The sequence below is a fragment of the Pseudopipra pipra genome, chromosome 24 (assembly GCF_036250125.1).
Source record: "Pseudopipra pipra isolate bDixPip1 chromosome 24, bDixPip1.hap1, whole genome shotgun sequence".
In the NCBI taxonomy this organism is placed as follows: domain Eukaryota; kingdom Metazoa; phylum Chordata; class Aves; order Passeriformes; family Pipridae; genus Pseudopipra; species Pseudopipra pipra.
In genome coordinates this window covers 5,839,070-5,867,061 of record NC_087572.1, presented here as the reverse complement: position 1 = coordinate 5,867,061, position 27,992 = coordinate 5,839,070, and the positions used below count along the sequence as shown (strand labels likewise).

The following is a 27,992-nucleotide window of genomic DNA, read 5'->3' as shown; positions in this document are numbered from 1 at the left end:
ACTCAGATTTAGGGAACTGTACAGAAAATCAGTCCTACCCTTAAACGTCACCTCCTTTTCCCCAAACACAGGCTCTGCTCCCCTCCAGCACGAGCTTCACATCTGCCCAGGACCTGCAGAGCACCTGTTCTTGCCCTGACTTGCTGAGAAGGTGCCTCATGTTTATGGGCTCGTTGCTCTGAGGAGGAATTCATTACATTTTGACCCCCCTGTTTAGTTTTGGCTCCTCAGTGCTGACCAACACCAGCCATGGTCTGGGCTGGACTCAGAGCACTGCACGTCCAGCACAGCACTAACTCAAGATCAAAGACGCTGTGGAGCAGATTTATGATGTTGATTTTTGCCCAAGCTGCTGTTCTTTGCCCCACTCACAACACACACTTTGTAAAGTGGATTTAGCAGAGGCTTTCTCAGCAAGCACAGAGTGAAAGCTGCCTCCCACGAGCTCAAACACTCACATGCCAGAACTCCCAGCTCCAGAGTGCCTGAAAAACATCTTAATGCTGTGTTTTCCCCTATGGGCTCCATATCAACTCCTAAGTGTGTAACAATCAGGGCTGCAAGGAAGCTCCTTGAGATGATTCAACATCACCCAAATGCTCAGCCCACCTGAGGAACACATGGGCCCCAGCTGGCTGGGGAGGAGCTCTGCAGGAAAGTTAATAATCCAAGAACTGGTCAACAAACAATCCCACCTGCTGCCTCCAGCAGCCAGCAGGGCCATTCCAGGGCACTTCAGGCCACTTTGGACAGATTTTTTTCCATTACTGGAAATGAGACTCCTGGAATGGCAATGGCAAAGGATAACTCTCCTGGTGGATGCAGTTAATCCGGGTTGACACCCCTCCAAGGAAAATTGAACAGAGCAACATTAAGTGGCAGAAAAGATGAAGCCCAGGAGGGTTTCTCCACTCTGAGGTGTGGCAGAGGAAGGGAACAAGCTCCCAAAAAGCTGGTTGAAGATGTCCTGCCCAGCTCAGATACGACCCAGAGTAGCTGAGCAGTGTCTCACTGCACTCCATCAGAGAGGGAGGATCTGGTTCCTGCTGCTCTCCCTGTGCCTGGGACATCCCTCCAGCTGGCAGAGAGCACAGGGCTGGCGTGGTCATCCCTCCCCAGAGCTCACAGGCAGCTTCCTGCTGGCTCCTCCTGGAAAGCCAACGGGACTAACGGCTGGAAAAATCTACTCCTCTTTTTCTTCCTCATTTTTCTTCCAGTTTCTGTTCTCCTCACCTCAAAATCTCTCTTCAGACTTCAGCCTGCCAATATTTATTACATCTTCCTGATTCTCCCCTCTTTTCTCAGAAAAGGCTCATCTTTTGGTTTTACTTTCACCTCCTCCTCATGACCTGCAGTTTCTTCTCTGCCACGTGCTCTGTTTTACTGGGGCACTTGGGGAAGAGGGGACTGAGGGCAGAGCTCAGCGGGGGCTGCAGCTCCTCCCCAGGGGCAGCTCCGATCTCTGCTCTGGGGGAGCAGGGACAGCACCCAGGGAACGGCTGGAGCTGTGTCAGGGCAGGCTCAGGTTGGATCTCAGGCAAAGGTTCTTCCCCCAGAGGCTGGTTGGGCACTGCCCAGGCTCCCCAGGGCAGTGGGCACAGCCCCAAGGCTGCCAGAGCTGCAGGAGGGTTTGGACAACGCTCTGAGGGACAGGGTGGGATTGTTGGGGTGTCTGTGCAGGGCCAGGGGTTGGATGGATGATCCTTGTGGGTCCTTCCAACTCTAGATATTCTCTGATTTTATGATTGTAGTTAGTGGTCCTGCCATGGCCATGGTCCAAACTCATGTTATGACTTGATTCCAGCTCCATCCCTTCAGCCCAGGGGCAGGGGAGGTCACTGCCAGTGCTGTGTCTTTGGTACAACTGTGATCCCATGGACAGGCTGAGGGAGCTGAGATCCCACAGGATTTTACAAAGGATACTGAAGCACCTTATCCCAGTGGTCACGGCCCCAAGGCTGCCAGAGCTCCAGGAGGGTTTGGACAACGCTCTGAGGGACAGGGTGGGATTGTTGGGGTGTCTGTGCAGGGCCAGGGGTTGGATGGATGATATTTGTGTCCTTCCAACTCTGGAGACTCTGTGATTCTACAGTTCTCCACTCTTTTTGCTCTCCCTTCCCACGTGTTCTGCTCTGCTCTCTCAGTACAAGGGCACAGCTCCAGCCCCGTGCACGGCACTGGCACAGCAACAGCAGAGCTTTAAGGAACAAGTCCCATGGATTACATGGCACATGGTTTCCAGCTGCTCCCGTTGCATGTCTGTGGCTGAATCCAAAGCACAGGCACTGAAACTGGGGATTCCAGCTCTTATTTCCATTCAAACACCATTTCTTAGGGTTTCACTTGAAATGCAGTGGAGCAGGACCAGGAACTGTTCCTTCCCCAGGGAGGAAACAAAGGCTGCCACCCTGCTGGAAGGAATCAGGGACAGGATGCCTTCTGATTGTAATGGGACTAGAATTTTACCCCAAAGCCTGAGATAAAACGCTCAGAAAAATGCTCCTTTAGGAAGTCACAGCTGTTGGTGTTCTGAATTACCTTATTATGGCTGCAATGGATTCCTGCAAGCAGGCCCAGGCACACAGTCCTTCCCAGCCCTGATCCTCACCCAAGTCCTCCTAAAGGAGTTCTCCTAACCATTGCCAAACCTTAGGCTGGTCCCTCTGCCTGGGACTATCACCACATTTATGCAGCCATGCCCCCAAACGAGCTCTTTCCCATCAGATTTGGGATTTGAGACCCTGATAAATGGGAAGAGGCTGTGCCTGACTCCTGAGCTCCAGGTGGGAACAGCTCTGAAAAGACATCAGGGCTTTCTCTACCCTGTGTTGGCCTCCAGAATTCATTCCTGTCAAGTGACAGGTGGAAAACTGCAGTGCTTGGCTTTCTCTCACTTGCCTTTTGTTTCCAGGACACTGAAACATCTCATTACTGGGGATCCTTAAACCTTGCTGGTGGCAAAATCCTCTTGTATGTGATACTCAAGCAAAGGGAGGGATTTTCTCTGCTGCCTGGTCCTGTCCCAGCCAGATCAGGATCCAGTGGGATTAGTGGGAAGCTATTACAGCTCTGCCTTTTCTGTACCATTCCAACCAGAACAGCATTTTCCTCCACACACCAAATTTTAACCTGGTTTTAAGGCTTGTGTGGTGCCTGAGAAAATCCACCTTGTTTATTGCCCATGATAACTTTTAAGTCAAATTTTAGACAAATTGAACCAATGGCCAACATATTTGACACATGTTAAATATAATATGTATATAATTAAATATATGTTAAATATACTTTAAAATCTCACTTGTGCAGTGAACTCAGCACAGCACAGATTCTTGCTGAGGGACAGGTACAGCTCCTCCTTTACTGGCAGCCACTAAAATATCCTGCCCATGGAAAAACCACATTCAGCATTTACCCCTTTTTAATTTAAATCAATCTGGAGAGACACAGCTGTGGGAAAACAGATCCCTTCTGTCAGGAGCTCATGGTTTCCTTACAAAAAACCTGCAAGTCCATGTCTAAAAGCAGATGAGGTGCTGGGCCAAGCACAGGGTGTAGGGTTTGCTGCTACCTGGGGGTCATGGTCTTTGCAACCAGATCCCAAATTAGCTTTGAACAAAAGGGCAGTGCCCATAAATAAAGTGACTGATGACTGAGAGGGATTTACAATGCAAAGAGCAGGCAGCAGCAGCAGATCTCCTCTAATTACCTCTTGTAACTCGACTCAGTAGCATGAAAATGCTTCTGCAGCACCCACAAGGCAAAAGTTTCTCAAATATATTGAAGAAACAGCAAAGTAAAGTGGACAAACAGAAAAGCAAGTCCTGTTCCCAGGTGGAATCCACTGGAAAGGGCAATGAACACAGCCAGGGTAAGGCAGGAGGGAAAAAACAGAGATTACTCACAGTGGAGTTGGGAGTCTGGAATTTTGAGAGTCTCTCTCTTTTATTTGCCCACGGTTTGGTTCAGTCTGGAAAAGAAAGAGCACGTTGGAATCTGGTGTGTATGTTAAAAGACCATCTCAGCAGTGAGCACACAGGACTTAGAGCAGGTGCCCTGATGGGGAGGATTGCCTGGTAACCAAAACAGCAACACAAACTCAGCCCCAACAGCTGGAGAGCCCTTGGGGACCTCCCTCAGCGTGTTTACCCTGAGGGTGACGTGCACGCTCAGAAAACACATCTCTGGAGGATGGTCCCCCTCCTGGAGCAGCTATTCCTTCCCCTGGACCAGGCATCTCTCCTCCTGGACCAGGTTTTTCTCCTGGACCAGGTGTCTCTCCTCCTGGACCATGTTTTTCTCCTCCTGGACCAAGTATTCCCCCTCTTGGAGCAGGTATCCCTCCTCTTGGATCAGGTTTTATTCTTCCTGGAGCAGGTATTCCTTTCCCTGGACCAGGCATCTCTCCTCCTGGACCAGGTTTTTCTCCTGGACCAGGTGTCTCTCCTCCTGGACCATGTTTTTCTCCTGGAGCAGATATCCCTCCTCCTGGAGCAGGTTTTTCTCTCCCCTGGACCAGGTAACTCCTGAACCAGGTATTCCCCTCCTGGACCCTCTTTTTTTCCTGGAGCAGTGTCCCTCCTCCTGGCCCAGGCTGCCAGGACACCAGAGCCTGGCTGGTGTCAGCACAGGCAGCTGCAGTGTGGACAAAGTAAAAGCTCCACACCCTGGCACAGCTTTCAGGTCTGCTCAGGGACTGGGCACCCAGACCAGCACCCAGGTGCCACAGCCTTTCCTCCAAAGCTCCTACTTACTCTCAAGTTTTGCATTTAGAGCAGCTTCAGTTTTAAGTGAATCACTCAGTTGCTCCACATTTACCTTCCACAAACCTCTTAAAAAGATGAACAACTAACTCACACCTCCTAAGACAACCAACAAACACCTCCTAACACAACCAACACCTCCTAACACAACCAACAAACACCTCCTGACATCTCTCCTGTGAGGATGGGCTGGGAGAGCTGGGGGGGTTCCCCTGGAGAAGAGAAGGCTCCAGGGAGAGCTGAGAGCCCCTGGCAGGGCCTAAAGGGGCTCCAGGAGAGCTGGGGAGGGACTGGGGACAAGGGATGGAGGGACAGGACACAGAGAATGGCTTCCCAGTGCCAGAGGGCAGGGATAGATGGGATATTGGGAAGGAATTGTTGGCTTTGAGGGTGGGCAGGCCCTGGCCCAGGTTGCCCAGAGAAGCTGTGGCTGCCCCTGGATCCCTGGAAGTGTCCAAGGCCAGGTTGGACGGGGCCTGGAGCAACCTGGGCTGGTGGGAGGTGTCCCTGCCCATGGCAGGGGGTGGAATGAGATGAGCTTTAAGGCTCCTCCCAACTGAAACCACTCTGTGATTCATGTTTGACTCCAACACGTGCAACATCTGCTGAGCTGCCGTGGCCTTGATGGGGGGGGGAGACAATCCAGTGCTAAATTCAAGTGACCTGGGTTCAATTCCCACTTTGGTTACACATTTCCTGTGTGAAACTGGGCAAGTCACCTCATTTACGGTCTGTGTGAGTCCCTGTTGCTAAAAGGGGACACTTCCTCCTTCCCCAGATGTGATGTGAGTCATCCATGAATGTCTGTGGGGCCCACGGACACCACGGGAAGGGAGAGACCCACGGAGATAAACAGGGATCCATCTAACTAGGAACAGATGGGAAGACATCCAGGAGACTTTCCCTGCTCATTAAAAAGTCTGGGATTGAAGGATTGAATGCTGTGCTTATTCACTTTTACTTGGAGCCCACGTGGTTTCAGCAACTTTCTTCTCACCCTTCCAGCAAAGGGCCCCCGAGGAAATCAGATGAACAAACCCAGCCCTGCCCTCGGCCAGCAAGGCTCGAGCAAAGGGTTAATGAATGGATTTCACAACTTCAAAGAGGTTTTCCAGAAAAGCCCTTGAGTCAGAACGAGGAAATTATTGCAAAATCTGCATATTTTAGAGCTAAATATTCCCAGCAATATCCTCATCAAAACTGGAAGGGGAAGCAAAGCAAAGCCCTGTGCAGGCTGAGGAGCAGCAGCAGCAGAAAGGCACCACCAGAGCTCCCTCCATCCTGCTCCCACTCCCAAAGCACAGGACACACGGCAGCTTCAGCCTGCCTTGGAGGTCAAAACTCAGTTCCTCCCCATCCAGGCAGGCCCAGCTCTCACCCAGCCTCCCCTGTGCTCCTGCACCAGCTCATGGCTGCTCCATTTCCACCATCCAGCCCAACTGGGATTTGAATCCAGGCTCCTGTAGGCAGGCAGGGCATGCCAACACACTCACATGTTCCACAGGGGTTGTCATAGAATAAATATAGAATATATTTATATAATATATATAAAATATATAATATACAATAAATATACAATAATTTATCATATGTAATATAATAAATATAAAAATATTTATTACATATATAATTATATATAATTAATTACATACAATACATATTATATATTAATATATAATATAAGCATAGTTATATATTTATTTAATGAGTAATAAATATATTATATTTATATATTTTATTGATATATAACAAATCTGTTATGTATAATTAGATAAGTATTATAATAAAATTAATATATATAATAAATCTAATAATTTAAATACATAATAAATACATATTTATAATAAAACTAATCCTGTTTTCTTGTAAACAAAACTCCAGAAAACCACTTTCTTTAGCAATGTCTAAGATGACCCTCAAGAACTATTCAACCCCCTGTGACTGTGAGGAGGGATTCTGAGCATCACCACCACATCTCCTCCCTGCTGCTGACCCTTCTCACACACTCAGCAGTGCAAGAAAGCAATTCTTTAATATTTTAAAACCACACCTGCACAATGATTCTCTCAAAATTCATCTGGATTGAACCCTCCAGACCTGCCAAAGCCAGAGGGGAAGGCAGCTCCTGGGGAGCTGGTGACCTCACCCCAGGTACCGTGCCTTGCAGGCAGCCCAGGCAGGAATTGCCTTGCCCTGTGTTCCCCTGCAGAGACTTTGGTTAAACCCACGTGTTGAGAAACCTTCCTAAATGTTTCCACAGAGTTTCAAACCACAGGAGTGAAAAAAAGAAGGAAAGGGACAACTCCAGTTCGGCTGGAGTTCCTGATTCCTGCTCAAGCTCCTGCTTGCAGGGTGGGGCAGTGGGGAAGGAGGTTCAGGCAGTACCACAGGCCTGCTCTCAGGCTTTGGAAAGCTGAAAAGGCTCCCCTTGACCCTCCCCTGACTTAGTGCTGAGCTTTTCCTCAGGGAAAGCCTTGCACACACAGCCCATGGATGCACACACCACTCCATGGATGGACACATCACTCCATGGATGCACACACAGCCCATGGATGCACACACAGCCCATGGATGCACACACAGCCCATGGATGCACACACCACTCTATGGATGGACACACAGCCCATGGATGCACACACCACTCTATGGAGGGACACATCACTCCATGGATGCACACACAGCCCATGGATGCACACACAGCCCATGGATGCACACACAGCCCATGGATGCACACACCACTCTATGGATGGACACATCACTCCATGGATGCACACACAGCCCATGGATGCACACACAGCCCATGGATGCACACACAGCCCATGGATGCACACACCACTCCATGGATGCACACACAGCCCATGGATGCACACACCACTCCATGGATGCACACACAGCCCATGGATGCACACACCACTCCATGGATGCACACACAGCCCATGGATGCACACACCACTCCATGGATGCACACACAGCCCATGGATGCACACACAGCCCATGGATGCACACACAGTCTATGGATGCACACACAGCCCATGGATGCACACACAGCCCATGGATGCACACACAGCCCATGGATGCACACACCACTCCATGGATGCACACACAGCCCATGGATGCACACACAGCCCATGGATGCACACACAGCCCATGGATGCACACATCACTCCATGGATGCACACACAGTCTATGGATGCACACACAGCCCATGGATGCACACGTGGATGCACACACAGCCCATGGATGCACACACAGTCTATGGATGCACACACAGTCTATGGATGCACACGTGGATGCACACACAGCCCACGGATGCACACACCATGTCTGGACACTCTCCCTGTGGTTTATTTTGGCTGCCCTCTGGCCATTCCCTTCTCCATCTGCCTCGTGCAAAAGCCAACCAGTCCATGGACACACAGTGGAGGTAAAATGCACACAGGCAGATTCAGGAATATATTTTTATAAAGATTATTTTTCTATGTGAGAAACAAATCTTGCTTCAAGATGAAGGGCAGAGAGCACTCCCAAGGGCCAACACTGAGATGGAGTGAGCTCCTTCCATGTCACTGGCCCCCAGGGTCAGGAATTTGACCCTGGCTCCTTTCATTTACTGGTGTCAGAGTTGCCCCAGGTGCTGCGAAGTTGGAGGGTGAGGATGTGTCTGAATAAGTCACTGCCCTGAGGAACCCACTGCTCCTGCTGGCTGTGAGCTCAGGGGGTGCCCTGGAGCACAGGGAAAGGCACTGGGGAAGCTGAACAAAGACAGATGAACCACAACAGGGGTCAGGCTGCCAAAATGTTAAAACCAGATAACAGGGCAACTTTCTGCCAGCAAGGCTGTCTCATCCTGGGGCTGCAGGCTGAGGAGGTCTGTAAGCAGCTCTGGGGAGGGGATGGTCCCAGCCAGGTTGGTTTGCAGAGACAGCCCAGGTCACAGAGGGGACATTTTGCATGTGTGGGAGTCTGGCTCACCACACACAGCTCAACAAGCCCTATGCAAATACACCCCATGAAGCCACTGCAGGCAGGGCCTCAGCTGCACCTGAGGAGCAAAATTCACAGCACGGTAACACAGCAGTGATTTTAGAGAAAAACAGGCCTAAATCAACCACTGAGGTGGAAAAAGGTTTGTCCCAGCACTTTTCATATTTCATAGAATCCCAGGATATGTTGAGCTGGAAGGGACCCCCAAGGACCACCCAGTCCAACCCTGAGCCCTGCACAGGCCCAGCCCCAGGAGTCACCCCCTGTGCCCCAGAGGATCAGCCAAACCCTCCTGCAGCTCTGGCAGCCTTGGGGCTGTGCCCACTGCCCTGGGGAGCCTGGGCAGTGCCCAACCAGCCTCTGGGGGAAGAACCTTTCCCTGAGATCCAACCTGAGCCTGCCCTGACACAGCTCCAGCCGTTCCCTGGGGGCTGTCCCTGCTCCCCCAGAGCAGAGCTCAGTCCCTGCCCCTCCTCTGCCCCTGCCCAGGAATTGGAACTGCACTGAGGTCTCCCCTCAGTCTCCTCTGCTCCACCTGAACACACCAAGTGCCCTCAGTGTCCTCACAGGGCTTCAAATCCAGGCCCTTCCCCATCTCCTTTGGACACTCTCTAATGGCTTCAGATCTTTTCTTATATTGTGGTGCCTCAAACTGCCCCAATGTCGCAGGTGAGGCCACAATGACACACAGCAAGTGCCAGGTCCTGGTTCCTGCTCACACACCTGGACTGTGCTGTCCATAAGGGACCATTGTGGAACCTCCTCTCTCATGGAATCCAGGAGAACAGCTCATGGAGGGAGGGGTTACTCAGCAAATTAGATGGCCAGTTAATTACCACACAAACCAGCCCTGACTGACAGACAAGAGGCAGCAGTAGAAGTCAGGACTGTGCAATAACACCCTGCAGAGTGTTCTCCAGTCATTACAGATGCAGATTTTACCACTCTCAACTTAGACCCCGTTCCAGACTATGCAATTCTTGTGCAGTTTTCATAGAAACACAGAAATATTAAGGTTGGAAAAGCCCCCATGATCACCAAGTCCAACCTTCAAGCCAATCCCACCATGTCACTGCACCACCATGCAGTGCCACACTCACACTGCTCCTGAACACTCCCAGGGATGGTGACTGCACTGCTTCCCTGGGGAGCCTCTTCCAGTGATTCAGGACACAAAGGAAGCTCTGCAATAAGGTTTCAACTGTGCCCTTTTCAGACTGGAGCTTGTAGGAACTTATTCAGCCCTCCCAGCTCTCCACAGTGGGGCAACACCAGGGGGGAGCTTCTTGCAAAGGGCTCAATATTGAATTAATATCATTTCCTTTCCAGTTTATTTTGCATTCCATGGGCTTCCTGAGAGCAGCATTCCACTCAGGCTTCTCTAAAGAAAATAATTGGGGAAAAAAACCCAAAAAGCCAACAATTGTCATGGGCTTGCTGGCTGTGACTGACTCACCCTCTGGTTTCCCTCTGGTTTCCTGGCAGTTGGTCACTGCAGGAGTCAAAGCCATTCCTCAAGGGGCAAAATGAGGAATTTTGGTCTGGTTTGTAAATATGAGAAGAGGGGGCTACTTGTGGCTGTTGAGAAGTGACCAAAGGCCTGCTGAGGGGTTCAGGCACTTGACCACTGTGTCCCTGCCCATGGAGAACCCTCCTGCTGCCACGGCCCAGAGCAGTTTGCCCTGAGGATGTGCTGGTAGGACACAGATGGGTGGATGATGCTGCAGCAGGTTTGTAGGGCTGAACAAAACCAAATGAGGAACGTAAAGACAAGGAAAACAATAAAAAGGAACTCTTAACATGCAAATTCCATCTCTGCTCCTTGATGATTTCACCCTGTGAGCTGTTACACAAACGGCTTTTTGTCTCGTTAACGATAAAGGAGAAGCAATTAAGAAAAAACAACTTAAACAGAATAAAATTAAAACAGAAGTCAAGATTATTGTATAATCTCCCTAAAATGGCAAAGGGATCTTTAGGGCTGATATCACAAAAAGCTTCCAGTTTGCTTTGAATCCAGAAGTGAGGAGCAGAAATGCTCCAGAACGTGTCTCTGTACAAACAACCTCCCCATGGGGAGCAGAGGCCAGGGAGGGCTCTGAGCTGTGTTTGCATTTAGCCCAGGCTGAATTATAGTCCAAGCCCTCAGTAAGGCTTGGACTTCCCTCTCTTAGGCTTCCCCCTCTTCCTACTGGCACAGAACAATGGGATGATGAAGTACAGAACCATGGAATGGTTTGGGTTGGAAGGGACCTTAAAGCTCATCCAGTTCCACCCCCTGCCATGGGCAGGGACACCTTCCACTAGCCCAGGTTGCTCCAAGCCCCCTCCAACCTGGCCTGGGACACTTCCAGGGATCCAGGGGCAGCCACAGCTTCTCTGGGAAACCTGGGCCAGGGCCTCCCCACCCTCACAGCCAACAATTCCTTCCCAATATCTCATCTCTCCCTGCCCTCTGGCAGTGGGAAGCCATTCCCTGTGTCCTGTCCCTCCATCCCTTGTCCCCAGTCCCTCCCCAGCTCTGCTGGAGCTCCTTTAGGCCCTGCCAGGGGCTCTCAGCTCTCCCTGGAGCCTTCTCTTCTCCAGGTGACCCCCCCCAGCTGTCCCAGGAGAGGTGTTGGGAGGTGTTAGTTGTGTTTGGAGGTTTGTGGAAGGTAAGTGTGGAGCAACTGAATGATTTACTTAAACCTGAAGGTGCTCTAAATACGAAACACTGGCTAAAAACAAGCTTTGGAGGAAGGGCAACAGCACTGGAAGGGGCTCCAAGGTCTCCCCAGAACCTTCTCTTGTCCAGGCTGAGCAGCACCTGCTCTTGAATGCATTTGTGTGTATCTGCACACACATCAAATTGTGCAACAACACCCAATGCTCAATCAACTCATTTCTTGTTGAAAACAGAAACAACTGCCAAGGTTTCCCTGGTTTTGGTTTCCATCCTTTCCCTGTCAGCCCATACTGACCAAAGTGATGCCTTTTTCTCCAGTCACTTCCTTTTTTTCCTGATGAATTTATTTGCAGAAGATCATGCAGGAGTTTCAGTTTTCTGCCCTGCAGACACACATTAGGTCTGAAAATGGGACATTCCCTAATCCCCAATCCACGGGCTGCCCCCAGTGCCCTGTGCCCACCCAGAGCTGGCAAACAGGAGCCCTGTCTGAGCCCTGGGGACAAACCTTGGGATTCCCCTCCTCCCCCAGCCTCATCCTCAGCACACACACTGGGTTCTGCAGCCCACTGCTGTTGGCAGATGCTCTGAGAGCTGCTCCAGAGGACTCAGAGCAGGAACCAGCAGGGCTGGAAGCAGGAGCAGCCAAGGCTCCAACACTGGCAGATGCAGCATCTCCCCCCCTGGATGGCACAGAGGGATCTTGGCCAGAAGTTCCTCCCTGGGTGGCAGGTTCATTTCTGGGATATATCCCTGGCAGCCCAGCTCTGGGGTTGATGCTTTGCTTTGGCAAGCCCAGACACAGTCACTGAGGTGGTTTTTTTTCCTTGTAATGTTTTCTGGTTTATACTTTAAAAAGAAATAAATCTTGAAATATCTGTGGGTTTTGTCATTTCCCTCTCTGAGAAAACAAAGTGAATTTACAGGGTTTTAGCAAACCCTTGGGATGTGCCAAGGGCTGCATCCTCCCAGAGTTTAAATGCCAGGCACTGGTGGAGGTGAGAGGTGTTGGAAAGGCAGCCAGGAAAATGCAGAGTATCACCTCTGACATGTCCAACACTGACACAAGCCAAGAGAAGAGGGGCCACAACCTCCAGAGCTCCCTGTGGAGGTGACCCATGGGCTGCTCCTCACTTCATCCCCCCAGAGCCAGCACAACTGCACACACTCAGCAGGAAGTTTCCACAGAAAACATGGAAAGCTTTGCCCTCTCAGCTTGCTCATCTTTTTCTCCTCTCTCAAGCAAAGAAAAGAGGGGTCAAGGCTGACAAAGGACTGAGTTATAACCTGGAGCCAGGATCTGGAGAAGAGGTGGCTCCAGGGAGACCTCAGAGCACCTTCCAGGGCCTAAAGAGGGCTCCTAAAAAAGAAGGAGACTTTTTACAGAGCCAGAGAGTGACAGGACAAGGGGGAATGGTTTTAAACTAAAAGGAGGGATTTAAGTTGGATATTGGGAAGGAATTGTTCCCTGGGAGGGTGGGGAGGCCCTGGCACAGGTTGCCCAGAGAAGCTGTGGCTGCCCCTGGATCCCTGGAAGTGTCCAAGGCCAGTTTGGAGCAACCTGGGCTGGTGGAAGGTGACCCTGCCCATGGCAGGGGGTGGAATGGGATCCAAGGTCTCTTCCAACCCAAATCATTCTGTGATTCTGTAATTCCATGATCCTGTGCCCCAAGTTTTGCACTCCAGGGTCTTGCTGTGACATTCCTCACTCTGGGAGCAGCTCCATCAGAGCAGACCCATCCCACGGCACCCGGAGGCTCCTTCCCTGTTCCTCAGGGGAGTTACTCTGGGTGGAACTGCAGTTTATACTCCAGGAGGAACTGCAGTTTATACTCCAGGAGGAACTGCAGTTTATACTCCGGGTGGAACTGCAGTTTATACTCCAGGTGGAACTGCAGTTTATACTCCAGGAGGAACTGCAGTTTATACTCCAGGTGGAACTGCAGTTTATACTCCAGGTGGAACTGCAGTTTATACTCCAGGTGGAACTGCAGTTTATACTCCGGGTGGAACTGCAGTTTATACTCCAGGTGGAACTGCAGTTTATACTCCGGGTGGAACTGCAGTTTATACTCCGGGTGGAACTGCAGTTTATACTCCAGGTGGAACTGCAGTTTATAGTCCAGGTGGAACTGCAGTTTATACTCCGGGTGGAACTGCAGTTCACCCAGAGGCTGAGCCACAGGAAAACACCTTTTTTTCTCCATGCAGCAAAAAACAAGCTTTTATTTTTCCCCTCTCTTCCTCAGACCACTGCAGGGGGTGATCCCTGCTCCTGAGGAGGGGCTGCCCCCCCCCAGGCCGTGGCCTCCCCAGACCCCACTGACCACACCAGGGCCTGGGAGATGTGGATTCTTTGCTGGGAAGTCTGGAGGGAATTCCAGCTGCCTCCCCACCAGGAGCAGCCACAGCAGTGCCCCCAGGCTGGGGGAAGTTTGGGGTTGGAATCTGAGGCCTGACCATCGAAGATGCCAGAAGGTCTTCTGGGCAAGCACAGCCTGCAGTTCCCACACTGCTGGACAGGAGCTTTGCCTTCCCTGGCTGCCCTGAAGCACCATCCAAGGCTGCTGAATGTTCTCACCCAGCTGCCCTCTCTCCATGCACAGTATTCCAGCTCTGGAAGTGTTGTCTTGAGTTAACCAAGTTCCCAAAAGCTCTAATATCTAGTAAGATACTGTAGAAATACAAATACATTATTAATTCCCTGAATTAGGATGATGCAAAAGCAGGATGCAGGTGGGGGGAATACTGAGAATGAAAGAAAAAATAAAGAAAAATAAATAAGAATAATATCAAAATAAATAAAGATAAATGTAAAAAATAAAAAGTAAAAAATAAAAAATAATAAAAAGTAAAATAAAAAAAAAATTTAAAAAAAAAAAAAAAAAAAGAAAAAGAAATCAGATTTCCTACTTCCTGGACACAGCATCAACACACAGTGTTGTATTAGGCCAGTCTGCCAGTCTGTATCTTATTTAACAGAACACAAAGTGGAGATGCTGAAAGATTTAAGTGACAGTGAAAAAAAAAAAACAAACCTGTAATCTCAGTGGAAATAATTCTACAAGGAAGTTTCCCCCAGTGATTTAGGCCCAAAGGCAATGAGGTTTTTTCCTCTCCTCAATGAAATGAAAAGCCAGAAAGAGAAGAAAATGGTCCTTGTATTCCCACAGGCAAAGCCAAAGTTTCTGATCCCATCTCCGGGCTGGAAATCTCCTGTTTAGAGACAGTCTGGACTCACTGGGAGCATATCCTGAAATTCATTATATTCTGTCACCCAACAGAAATGGTGAATAAAATAGAAACACGTATCAGACCCAGAGAGCAAGTCCCTGCCTGTCCCCAGTGCCACCCTCAGCCTGACAACCTGCCTGGAGAAAGCCTGGCCTGTGTTTGCCTTACAGTTCAGGGGAACTGGGGGAAGAGTTGCTTTAACTACCACAACTTTGCTCAAGAGAAATATTTTCTCAGGCATTGCTGGAACATTGCTGGGCATTGGCAGCGCTGGCAGATCCACCAAGGAACACAGAACCACGGCCAAGATGTCCCAGACATGTCCAGGATGAAGATCCACCAACAAACACAGAACCATGGCCAAGGTGTATCCAAGACATGTCCAGGATGCAGATCCACCAACAAACACAGAACCATGGCCAAGGTGTATCCAAGACATGTCCAGGATGCAGATCCACCAACAAACACAGAACCATGGCCAAGGTGTATCCAAGACATGTCCAGGATGCAGATCCACCAACAAACACAGAACCATGGCCAAGATGTATCCAAGATATGTCCAGGATGCAGATCCACCAAGGAACACAGAACCAGCTGCAGGAGATGGTGCAGCTCAGGCAATTCTTCCTTCCCACAACATGCCCCAATCTTCATTATAAATTATAATATATATTTATATATATATATATATCTTGTAGTATCTGTGCTCACACACACATCCAGGTACATTTCTGTTCCAAATTCCAATTCTTTGCAGACCTATGAAAGGTGTGAAGAGATGTCCAAGATGAAGAACCAGCTGCAAGGGATGGTGCAGCTCAGGCAATTTTTCCTTCTCACAACATACCTCAACCCCACTATAAAGGATAATATATATATTATATATATATATGTATGTATTTATATCCATCTTGCAGTGGTCTGTGCACACACAACCATGCACATTCCTGATCCCAAATTCCAATTCTTTGCAGACCCCTATGAGGGGTGTGAAGACACGTCCAGGATGCAGATCCACCAAAGACCACAGAACCAGCTGCAGGACATGGTGCAGCTCAGGCAATTCTTCCTTCCCACAACATGCCCCAATCCTCACTATAAAGGATCATATGGAGATATTTTTATATAGAAATATATAAAAATTATGTTATATATAAAAATTATATATATATAAATTATTATTATTATTATATATAAAAATTCCAGCTCTTTGCAGACACCTACAAAGGGTGTGAAGACATTGGAAGTCCCTGGTGTTCCTCACCCCAGCTCAGAGGGAAACCTCACGTTTTAGTGCTGCCAAGCCAAGTCACACAAAGCACCAATAATGTGAAATCAAGATATACATTTGTTTTACAGGAGAGGAAGAAAAAACATGACTGAGTTTGGAGGGAATGTTGTTGGCTTTGTAGGAAGAAAAGAATCAAGTCTGGGCAGTGTTTGCTTCCTTGTCATCACAGGCTCCACAAAACTCCCTTGTATGCACATACAAAAATCCACCTTGTGCCAGTGGAACGAGGCAGGATTTAACGAGAACCAGAATGTGTTTTGGGTAATTTCCAGGTGATTGGCCTCTTCTTAACAGATACTTCTTGTGGATGAATGCAAATATTTATGTAGGGACCCCACTGGCTGTGTGTCCATCTATTCTGTTTTTATCCCTCATAAACCTGTTCCTCAGGAATCCACGGCACCAGCACTGACTGGGGCGAGGAGAGAAAACCCAGAGCAGGATTTTCCACATCCTCACCACACCAGACAGGATCTCCTCAGCACCAGAGAGTCTCCACTCTTTTAATCCCATTGCATCAACACATCAATCAAAAATTCCCCATCCCTGACTCCTCCATAGGGAAGCAGCTCAACCAAATATTGGCTCCAGCATCTGCTGCTTCCAGTGGGCTGGGGTGGCTCTGCTGGACAGCTGAGGTGGTTTTGGATGGAGGTGGCTCTGCTGGACAGCTGAGGTGGCTTTGGATGGGGGTGGCTCTGCTGGACAGCTGAGGTGGCTTTGGATGGAGGTGGCTCTGCTGGACAGCTGAGGTGGATTTTGATGGGGGTGGCTCTGCTGGACAGCTGAGGTGGATTTTGATGGGGGTGGCTTTGCTGGACAGCTGAGGTGGCTTTGGATGGGGGTGGCTCTGCTGGACAGCTGAGGTGGCTCTGGATGGGGGTGGCTCTGCTGTGGTGGCTTTGGGTGGGGAAGCTGCTCTGCACTCTGGTGGGACAAATCTCCTGAGCATGTAATACCAAGGCAGGAAAAACAATTATTTCTCAAAATGAGCCCCTGCAGACTCCTGGCTGTGCCTGAGATAGAGCAGACATTCCTGGGTTTAACAGCTAATTTGACAGTAGTTTAGCTGGTTAAAACCTTGGTGCTGATAACGCCAAGGTCGGGGGGTTGATCCCCCACAGGGGCCACTCATTTAAGAGTTGGACTTGATGATCCTTGTGTGTCCTTCCAGCTCAGAATATTCTGTGATTCTCTGAATTTCAAACCCAAGCAGCCTTGGTGTGACCCCTTCCTTGCTCTGAGTCTCCAGGTTGTCTCAGATGATGCCTCTTCCATATTTTCCTTCCCTTGATGTCTGCAAAGGTTTGAGGGTTCCAAACAGGAACACGCTTCAGGATGCAACCAGGAGGACAAAGCCAAAACATCCAACAACTGCAGGTCGTGTGTGGAGTTGAAGGATAGGCAAAAGGATCCAGCCCAGAAGAGACCTCCAACTTCACCCCATTCCCAGCAAACCCTGCAAAACCATCCGAACTTCACAGCCTGGGAATGACTTTGGTGACCTTCATTTGGGGCCACCCAAAGACACCAAAGGAAGGGCTGATCAGGAACATTTCTTTTGCTACATCCAGTTGTTTAATTTTGTAAGGCAGTTATGCAGTCACAGAGTCATGGAATCATGGAATGCTTTGGGTTGTCAGGGACCTTAAAGCCCATCATCCAGTGCCACCCTCTGCCATGGGCAGGGACACCTCCCACTAGCCCAGGTGGCTCCAAGCCCTGTTCAGCCTGGCCTTGGACACTTCCAGGGATGGGGCAGCCACAGTATTCATGAGAAGCAACTCAGTTTTGATGATCTTTATTGACCCCTGAGACCTGCCTGGTGCAGGACCCTGCACATGTTGCTGGGAAGTGGAGAGGAGACATCAAGAGTCACCAGCTTGGTCCAAAGCAGCTGGGAAGTTACACAACTCACCCCAAATCAAAGGGAAACTGCTCTCATGGACAGTCCAACCTTGTGGCAATGTCTCAGCAGAAAGTGGATATGCTGCTGTCACATCCAGAGACCAGATAAATTATCCAAACATATCAAAGCCGGGAGCAAAATGACATCTGAATGTAGAGCAGGAGAACGAGAGCACTCCAGTGGCACTTCAGGGACACAAAGCTCCACTTCCTCATCCTACCAGACTTATGGAATTTGTTTCTAAGAGCTTGTGGCTGAAGAATCAGCCAATTATGTGTCCATTTATTTTCATGCCTCTAATGAAATAAAGTGTGAACTTCTGTTTAATTAAAAATGAGTTCAGGCTGGTGACCAGAGACACTTCTAAAATACCTTTTGGCACTTCACAACTGAGCTCATCAGGGCTTTGAGTTGGAATGGCTTTAAGGAAAGGATATGGAGGTCAAACATTAAAGATTTCAAGGCAAATAAATACTTTTTCAAGCCTGGCCCCACATCCCTAAAAAAGACAGTGGATATATCCATATGCACAGACAGCCAGGAAATCTGAGATCATATTCCTCCTGCTTAGCACAGGGCTCAATAAAAAAATAGGCTTCAGGACATTCATTTGGTGATATTTTTTTAAAGAATTTCAATGTTGTTGTCAAGAAAAAATGGACAAAGATTTTCACTAACACATCCAACCTATTTCTTTGAATGCAGGTTACCTTTTTCTAAGAAATTAAAATAACAGATCTTAAACCTGCAAAGAACCCGGAGCCAGAAATTACTCATGTGCCTCATGTACTGATCCAAAAAGCCTCCTGCTTTGCAGAGCCTCAAAAGGAAGAATGTTTAAAAAAACCTCCCTAAGATGAAATCACCAATTGAACAACTAAAGAGTTCACCAAAAAAAAAATCATTATTTTAATGCAAGCAAGAAATTCTTCAGTTGAAGATCACAACTGAACTTTAGATTAAGTGGCTACTTCAAAAAAAATAAACAAACTAAATAAAAGCACTTAAACCCACAAGGTTTTGGATGGACGGACGGATGGATCCTCAGCCAGTGTCCATCCCTCCCCCTGACTGTGCCAGAGAAATAACACGAGAAGTTTTTGACAGTCCTGACACTCCAATTTTTGTCCAGATGCCTTGGTTAGTTCCAGGAATCCTCACATTTGAGTTCACAATGGGCTGTTCTGCTGTATCCCAGAACTGCAACGATTTGTTTTTTCCAACAGCATCTACCAAGCACAGCCCTGAATGTTCAACCAGTGACTCCTTCTTTATAGGGTACTGAAAACCAGCCCAAAGTACCTCCACCTTAACCCAGAGATGCCTCAATAATTCACAGCGAGCTGGTTTGGGGTCCAGGGACACACAGCTGCCTGTTAAATGCACCCTGCACAGCAGCAAGGCTTGGAACGAGACCTGTGGCTTTACCTTCCCCTCAATGTGCAAAACAATGTTTGGAGAGAGGCAAGTCTGGAATTGCCTCCAGCCTCTTTGGGAAAGGTTAAAAAAAACCCAAAAACAAACCAGCAAAAAATAATCTCTCCAGGGGCCAGCATTCCTGGCTTGTGCCTGAGCATTAGCAGGCAAAAATAAAGAACAGCTACAGGCCCTGACAGGCACAGAGCACACCTTGGGGTGCTGGGGGAGCTCTGGTTGGGGAGCTGCCTGTGCAGACACTGCCTTCAGGCACCACAGACAGAGGGTGTCTTCTGTCTGCTGAGCAGCACCAGGACAGTTCTGTCACTCCAGGGATGAAATGGGGGGGACAGGCTCCAGAAAGGTGCTGCTGGAGGTTCCTGCGGGCCCTGAACAGGCGGCTCCGTCACTGCTGGTTAAGGGGGTGACTGGGAGAGCTCTTGTTCAAGCAGAGCAGCACGGGCAGGGGTGGAGGAAGAGTTCATGTCTTTAAATAGACCAATTGACACAGTAAAAACACCCAGAGCAGCTTTCAGCCTCACCAGCCCCGTGGCAGCTCAACAACACTGGGACTTTTGCAAGAGCAAGTCCTTAAAAGCAACGAGGAGCTCTCAGGGTGGGAAAATGGGCTTCAGGAGGAGAAAAGGCCCCTGTGGCATGGTGGGAGAGGGCAGGGAGCTCCTGGATCTCCTCCTGTCTCTGCTGCTCTGCAAGATCAGCCCTCCTCTGTGCAGGTTTGCTCCGTGCAGCCCGAGGTCTGGGTGTGTGGGGTGTGCCCGGAGCAGAGCAGGATGTGGTCCCACACCGACTTACCACCAGCACCCCGAGGGCTCGGAAGCCCTGCAGAAAAACGCAGCTCGGAGGTTGTTAGATTTCCCCAGAACTCCTCCATCACCTCGGTGTCTGGCCACGAGCCACCCCGGAGTTCCCCTGCTCCCCTCGCAGGCACCAGCAGCTCACGGAGCTCCCACCGCATCCCCCGGGGCTGCCCCCGCCAGCCGGGCTGTGGACAGAAGGTGGTGCTGCAAGAATGGTGCAGGCACAGCACCAGCCTGCCCTGAGCTGGGGTGCAAGATGCTGAATCATCCCTCGGGCTGCACAAAGCCCCAAAGCCTTCCAGACCCACTCACCCCAAAACCACAGAATCACAGAGTCACTGCAAGGGACCCACAAGAATCATCAACCCTCAGCCCTGCACAGGGGTCAGGAGTGACAAGAGTCACCCCCTGTGCCCCAGAGGATCAGGCAAACCCTCCTGCAGCTCTGGCAGCCTTGGGGCTGTGCCCACTGCCCTGGGGAGCCTGGGCAGTGCCCAACCAGCCTCTGGGGGAAGAACCTTTGCCTGAGATGCAACCTGAGCCTGCCCTGACACAGCTCCAGCCGTTCCCTGGGTGCTGTCCCTGCTCCCCCAGAGCAGAGCTCAGTCCCTGCCCCTCCTCTGCCCCTGCCCAGGCAGTTGTAGAAAGCAGGAGGCCCAGGGCTGAAGGAGCCCAAGCAAATTGCCCATCTGGGCAGGAACCTCATCTGAGGAACAGGAAATCACAAACCTGGTTTTCTGCTTTGCAGAAATTTCCTCTTTGAGCCTTTTGTGTTCATTCCTGAACAACGGGGCTGTGGGGAAGGAGAGCTGCAAATATGACCCTGCTGTGGTGAACAGAGAGGATGCTTGCACAGATAAGAAGCACTCTGAGCTCACACCCAAAATGAGAGAAACATCCAACATGAGCAAGCTGGGCTAGTGGAAGGTGTCCCTGCCCATGGCAAGGGGTGGAATGAGCTGATCTTTAAAGTCCCTTCCAGCCTAAAAATTTCTATGCTTCTATATTACCTTTATTTGTAAAGTTTGGGATTTTTTGGCCCTTTTTGGTATTTACTCCTCCTAAAAGGAGATCCCGTTCCTTCCCTCAGTAAAAGGAAGCAGCATTCTTACAACCAAACCTGGGCTTTAAGGGAAGAGGCTCAGAAATAAAAAAAAAAAAATCATCCAAAAAAAGGGGGAAATTCAAAAATGTTGAATTACACATCTATGGACAATATATTGCCCAAAAGCTTGTTTTTTTGCCCAGCAGACCCCTGTACAGCTCATAGACCTAATGCTGAGACCTGCAGGGCTCCAGGGGCTGTTCTCTGATGCCAAATCCCAACAGCAATGAACTGGTGTGAGGTTAGCCCAGGTTTAGTCTTGGGAATCCCTGTTCTTAGTCCCAGACTGAGCAGCAAACAACATCAATGCTCATATTTGTGGGGCACTGCAGAGAGAGAATTTCAGGACAATCATTATGATCTAGTCAAGGCCCTTGATTTTCTCTGGAATAAGCATTTCCAGGAAGATGAAAAGATTGTTTGTTCAAAAGGTGAGGCCACCACCTCCCGTGGTCTTCAGAGATCCTCCAACGTTGAAACCAGAACCAGCACTGACAAAGCCTGACCTGCCAAACAGGGGCTGCAGAACCCCCCAGGCATTCCTGCATCAACCTCATTACTCGTCCTTAAGCTTCGATTTCTCTTACAAAAATAGAAAACAATCTTGATTTAAAGACTCCAAACGGTGGCAGAAGCAGCAATTCTCAGTTCAGATGTTCCGGTGATGGATTTCTCTGCTCAGATTCTGTTCCTTTTTTTCTAGGCTTTTTTTGTTCAGCTCCACTGCCCAAACCCTGCACTTAGAAAACTAAATACCAGGTATTTTATGTTGTTGTTTTTGCTCTTCGAGGAGAAATACCCCAACTATCACAAGCCAAGAACAGAATTTTGTGGGCCCTTCCTAAAACCACCCAGAGATGTTGTAATTCCCTGCAATTACTTCTTGAGATCTATTTGGGGTAAGAGCAACATATTTTACATTTTAGACCTTACACAAACCAAAACATGGAGAATTCTTGGAAGCAGAATTCTCCAGTCAGCCTCCTATACATCTTACATAAACTTTCTAGCTGCAACTGGGTTTGTGGTCTGCACAGGCCAACTGTGACACTGGGCAATGGTTTTTGAGGAGCAGCAATGGGCAGAAACCAGAAACCATCATCATTTTCTCTGGTCATGGAGAGCCTACATGGAGAGTGCTGAAGGTCAAAGGAAAAAAAAAATATATATATATTTATATTCTTTGTGAACTAGTTGACATTCCAGTACCACATCTGGCTGCCTGCCAAAGGCAAAATTTATTATTTGTTAAATATTATTTTATCTGTGGCACTGAGATTTTTTTAAATACTGCAAATAAAAAAAAAAATTATTTTTTTTTTTCCTTAGCAATTCTAGGGTTTAATAGAATCATGGAGCCATGGAATAACCTGAGCTGGAAGGGACCCCCAAGGACCATCAGTCCAACCCTCAGCCCTGCACAGGCCCAGCCCCAAGAGTCACCCCCTGTGCCCCAGAGGATCAGCCAAACCCTCCTGCAGCTCTGGCAGCCTTGGGGCTGTGCCCACTGCCCTGGGGAGCCTGGGCAGTGCCCAACCAGCCTCTGGGGGAAGAACCTTTGCCTGAGATCCAACCTGAGCCTGCCCTGACACAGCTCCAGCCGTTCCCTGGCTGCTGTCCCTGCTCCCCCAGAGCAGAGCTCAGTCCCTGCCCCTCCTCTGCCCCTGCCCAGGAATTGGAACTGCACTGAGGTCTCCCCTCAGTCTCCTCTGCTCCAGCTGAACACACCAAGTGCCCTCAGCTGCTCCTCCTGTGGCCCCTCCAGACCCTTCACCATCCTCACGTCCCTCCTTTCCACACTCTTTAACTGCTTGAGATTTTTCTCACATTTTGGTGCCCCAACTGCCCCCAGAACTCGAGGTGAGGGCAGAGCAGAGCAGGACAATCCCCTCCCTCCCCCAGCTGAGATGCAGCACCCAAAACTCAAAGCTCAACACAACCACCAGCCCCTGCAGCTCCCTCTGATCCCCCCAGAGCAGGGGGGACGTGGGCTGCTCTTAGAGCTGTGCTCTGGTTCTTTAAATCCACACTAAATCTGCAGGGCTATTACAGCAATTCAGAAAGTCACCCCATAACAGGGATGCAAACCCGGGGGCAGCTCCATCTGGCAGGTTGAGCTGTGCTCACTGGTTTAGGAGGAGCTCGGAGCAGGGTCAGCCATTCAGACCAGCTCTGGACCCACTTCCCTCAGCAGCCAGAGGAGCTGGTTTCCTGGAAGGCTCTGCACAAATGTTTTGCTGAGCTGCACAAGGAGGAAGCTGCCCCTGCCCGGGGCTCCTGTGCCGGGATGAGCTCCGGGCACAAAGCTCAAAGAGGGCCATTATCCCCGGGCTGTTGATTTCCCACTGCAGAGCCGCTGCCAGAACACACAATCCCGGGGCTCACCCCGGGCCCTGCAGGCTGGAATGCCACGGAGAGACTCCTCTCCGCAGAGAATGAGATGATTATGTTGGGATTAACGCTTTGGCAGCAGCACTGGGACTTCCCCCAGTTCCTGCTCTGCTTCAACCCCTGACCAAGCAGAACTGGGGGCACAGACGTTACTGCTGATACCCCCCACGTCCTGCTGAGGTAAAGGGAATTCTTTATTTCAGCACAAACAGGTGAGATCAGGGCTCTTCCCACTTTTTCAAGAGTTTCAATCTCTTTCCCTCTCGCTGGCTTTGATTCTCTGCAGATCAGGGAAACACAGAGTCACAGAAACACAGAATATTCTGAGTTGGATCATTGAGTCCAACTCATAGAATTGCAGATTGATGGGGTTGGAAGGGACGTTAATGCTCATCCAGTCCCACCCCTACCATGGGCAGGGACACCTTCCACTAGCCCAGGTGGCTCCAAGCCTCGTCCAACCTGGCCTTGGACACTCCCAGGGATGGGGATGATCTTGTTCCCTTCACCATGAGGCAACACAAGGAACAAACTCCTCTGAAAGGGCTGCACTGCAGTGCTGGAAAGATCTCATCAACACTTGGAGGGGTTTTATTTCCCTGGGGTGTTCCCTTTTCACTCTGTCATTTCCTTAATGAAGATGAATGAAGGAAGCACCATATCAAAAACCCCTGCAAGCAAAAAACACACCTCTGCTCAGCCTCAGCAGAGGTTCTGCCTGGCTTTTTCCTTGACAACAGTTCTGATTTTCTTCAGTTTTTCTTCTCTGAGGAAGCAGTAAGTAAGATCAGAATTAGGCCCAATTTGACCCTCTGCTCCTGTCTCTACAGCCAGTTCAAAACTTCACAGATTTACTGAGCAGTGTGTGTCATCCCAGGATCCCACAGCAGTGAGTCCCAGACAGCCTCTCAAAAATAGAAATGCATCATTCTCATATTTCAGCTGAAAACAGGCTCCTGGAGGAGCATTGCATGACAAGCTGCTATCAGAGCTCAGCCCAGACGTCCTGTTTTGCCTCCTTTTATCATGATAAGCTTCTCTTTTTCCATCCTAAAGAACCACACCGCAAACGTTTCCCTCCCACTCCCCCCTGCTGCAATCCTGCCCTCGGATTGCGTGGTGGAGCCTCCTCACTCCTTCCAGGAGGGCAAGAGGATGTTGTGTGTGCCACAAAGAACACACTGCCCCTGTCACCGACCTGCTGCAGGTTAATCCACCACAGAAAGCTGGAAACAAGAGGTCTTGGGGCTGTTGTGATGCTCTGAAAAGCACCTTCACACGGGGAGGAGAGGAGGTGACAGATTATAGCCCAACACCTCTGACACCAGAGGGCCTGGAGCTCACCAAGAACAGGTCAGACTGTGGGGTTTTGCACATCATCACACAACCTTTAACTGCTTTGATCTGCTCTCCTGGTGTTCAGCAGGGACATGTGCAATCTCCACAGGGCCAGGGCTATCTGGCCATCTCCCATGGTCAGTGGTGGGCACATGGTGGGATTGCTGAGGTGTCCTGAGCTGGACTCGATGATCCTTGTGGGTCCCTCCCAGCTCAGACATCCTGTGACTCTCTGATCTGGGGTACACAGGGACACCAGTACAGCCACCACTCTGCTCTGTGGCCCCACGGAGCACTGACATTGTCCTAAATCTGCACCTCAGCAGGTTCAGAGGAGAAGAAAAGTCTCGTTTGCTCCTTCTTTGGGACAGGCTCTTCTTTTGCATGCACCAGGTTTGGTGGTGCATCCCCCTGAGCAATGACTGGGCATCTCAGCTGCAAACAGGGCTTCAGTTGATGCTTCCCTTTGCTGAGGGGCACCAGGGAGGGGACAGGACACACTGACTTGTTCTTGCAGGAGAAAGGAGCCGAGTACGACCTGACTTGTTAGCGCTGGACACATCACTGGGAGCACATGAGCGAGTTTTCTGGGTGGAGTAAAGGTGACCTGACATCTTCCAGGGTCCCAGATGGTTCATGTGAACACCCTCCAGCTGTTCTCTTATCCCCTGATGCTGTTAGGCCCTTGGTGACAAACCCATGGCCATTGGGTCACTACTGCCCATGAGCCCTGCTGAGGTGACCCGTGAGCAGACACAGCCAAGCCCTCTGCTGCTCTGCTCCTCACCTCCAGGAAGAGCAAATGAGGGCATTGCCTTCAGTCCAGTGATTATTTTGGCCAGTACTGCTGTCCCAAAGCTGAAAGTCACAATTCTCGAGTTGTTTGGCCTTTCAAACACAACAGCAACTCCTGCAACTCCTGTGGTCCTACAACAGAACCACCATTACTGACAGGGATGTGAACAGTCTGCTCAGGGAACCTGAGCCATTTCTGCCCCCTTCAGTACTTTTGGCTCTTTCTCCTTATTTCACAATCCCTAAATCATCTCTAAGTGTGCACTAAACCTGGGAGATGACACATCTTGGTGTTGGACAAGAGGCCAAAGGTTTTCTCTATAAGCTGCTCCCATCGTTGGCTGGACAAGGGTGACCATGAGCAGCTCAGCACAGACTTGATCTTCTTAATGTTAAAAAGAACAAATCTGGCCCATGTGCTGGGAGCTACAGCAAGGAAGTTGTTCCCCCAAGATATTGAATCACAGACTCTTTTAGGGTGGAAAAGCCCTCCCAGCCCATGGATCCCCCCTGTGCCCGATGCCCCGCTTGTCCCCCAGCCCAGAGCACTGAGTGCCACGGCCAGGCCTTCCTGGGACACCTCCAGGGGTGGGCACTCCAAACCTCCCTGGGCAGCCCCTGCCAATACCTGACCACCCTTTCCATGGAGAAATTCCTGCTGGTGTCCAACCTGCCCCTCCCCTGGCACAGCCTGAGGCCGTTCCCTCTCCTCCTGTCCCTTGTTCCCTGGGAGCAGAGCCCGACCCCCCCCCGGCTCCCCCCTCCTGTCAGGGGATTGCAGAGCCAGAAGGTCCCCCCTGAGCCTCCTTTTCTCCAGGCTGAACCCCCCCAGCTCCCTCAGCTGCTCCTGCTGCTCCAGCCCCTTCCCAGCTCTGTCCCCTTCCCTGGACACGCTCCAGCCCCTCCACGTCTTTCTTCTTGTGAGGGGCCCAGAGCTGGACACAGCACTCAAGAGATATTTGGTGACAGTGCTGGAAGGCAGAGTTGCTTTCTGCTCTCTAGATACTTATGAAACCCCTTCCTCCACCTCTCCCAGTATCTCTGGCTCTTGTTCTTCCCTGGAGCTCTGAGCATATGTAACAAGTTTTAAATCTGCACTTTAATTCCCAGAGGAACCATCTCTTTCCTCATCACTTCCCTCAGTCACTCTCACTCGATGTGACAGTGCCACCAACTCTCCACAGCACTGTGGGACACTGTCCCCAGACAGAATGTGTTCCATCAGCTACCACACACCTCCAGCAGAAAGAGCCTGTCCAGTGTTTAACCTGACACTTCAGCCTTGGGGGAGAAGCCAACAACCATGGAGCTGATCCAAAAATTCCTCACGGCTGCAGAGACCTTCCTGTACAATCAGCAGCTCACCTACATCATCTCACCCCAGGGCAGAACTAGGAAAGCTCATCTTCTTTCTATGAATCACCCTCAGAAAACAGCCCCAATTAAGAGATAAAACATTGCTGCCACAACACCAACTTGTGCAGGGATTTATTTTTAGATGCAGCTTAAAATAGTGAGTGTTACCTTGGTCAAAAACATCGCCTCTGTTTTGGGAAGGGATGACATAAGAGCAGTGATACAGAGTCCTGGGAGGAGAGGCACTTCACACCCTCCCCAGGGCTCCTGCACAGCACCAAACTGAGAGAAAACACTGACAAAAAGGAGGGGAGAACGTCCAAAATTGGTCTTAACACCTCCCTGCCAATGTAGTAAGATGCCAGGGCTTAAAGAGAGGAGTGTAAAGGGATGATCCAAAGCAGTTTGGAAATGACAACGTATTTCCCACTAAAATGTGAGAGGAAAAAGCTGTGTGTAACTTTGGGACAGAGTTTTGGGTTCTGACAGCCAGCCCTGGGTCTGAGATGGACCCTGATGCAATGCTGACTCTTGATTTAAGTCCCATTGCCACTGTGACACCAGGTCACAAAGATCTGGGGATGGTTCCTGGTGTGACACCTCCAGCACATCCTTCTGCACCAGTGAAGGAATGGGAGAGCAGAGGCAAAGAGCCCTTAGCAGCAAATGTCCATCCCTGCACACCCAAACCCCAGCACAAATCCCAGGGATGGGGATGGGGTGGGGTACCCTGCCCCAAAACAGGTTCCAGCTGAGTCCTGACACAAGGACTTAAGAGGACATCCCATCCCCAGGGAACACTGCAGACAATAAAATCCCTGCCAAGAGCAAACCCTTCTCCACAGGCCACACTGTGTCCCCTCTGCACCTCCCTGTGCTCTCTGCCCTCTCCTGAGAGCACACGGGGAAATCCATCGACGGAGACAAGGG

The 27,992-nt window shown here is 50.0% G+C and overlaps 1 protein-coding gene across 7 annotated transcripts in view; it reads right to left on the bottom strand.

Annotated features, from left to right (window-relative positions):
• HIVEP3 (HIVEP zinc finger 3) overlaps positions 1-27,992 on the bottom strand; it is a 300,052-nt gene that overhangs the window by 70,578 nt on the left and 201,482 nt on the right. For 6 of the 7 annotated variants that reach the window (XM_064635223.1, XM_064635225.1, XM_064635227.1 and 3 more), the window contains one exon: positions 3,903-3,967. The exons of the other annotated variant lie outside the window; for it this stretch is intronic. The gene's annotated coding sequence lies outside the window, so the exon portion shown is untranslated. The remainder of the gene's footprint in view (positions 1-3,902; positions 3,968-27,992) is intronic. 7 annotated transcript variants of the gene reach the window in all.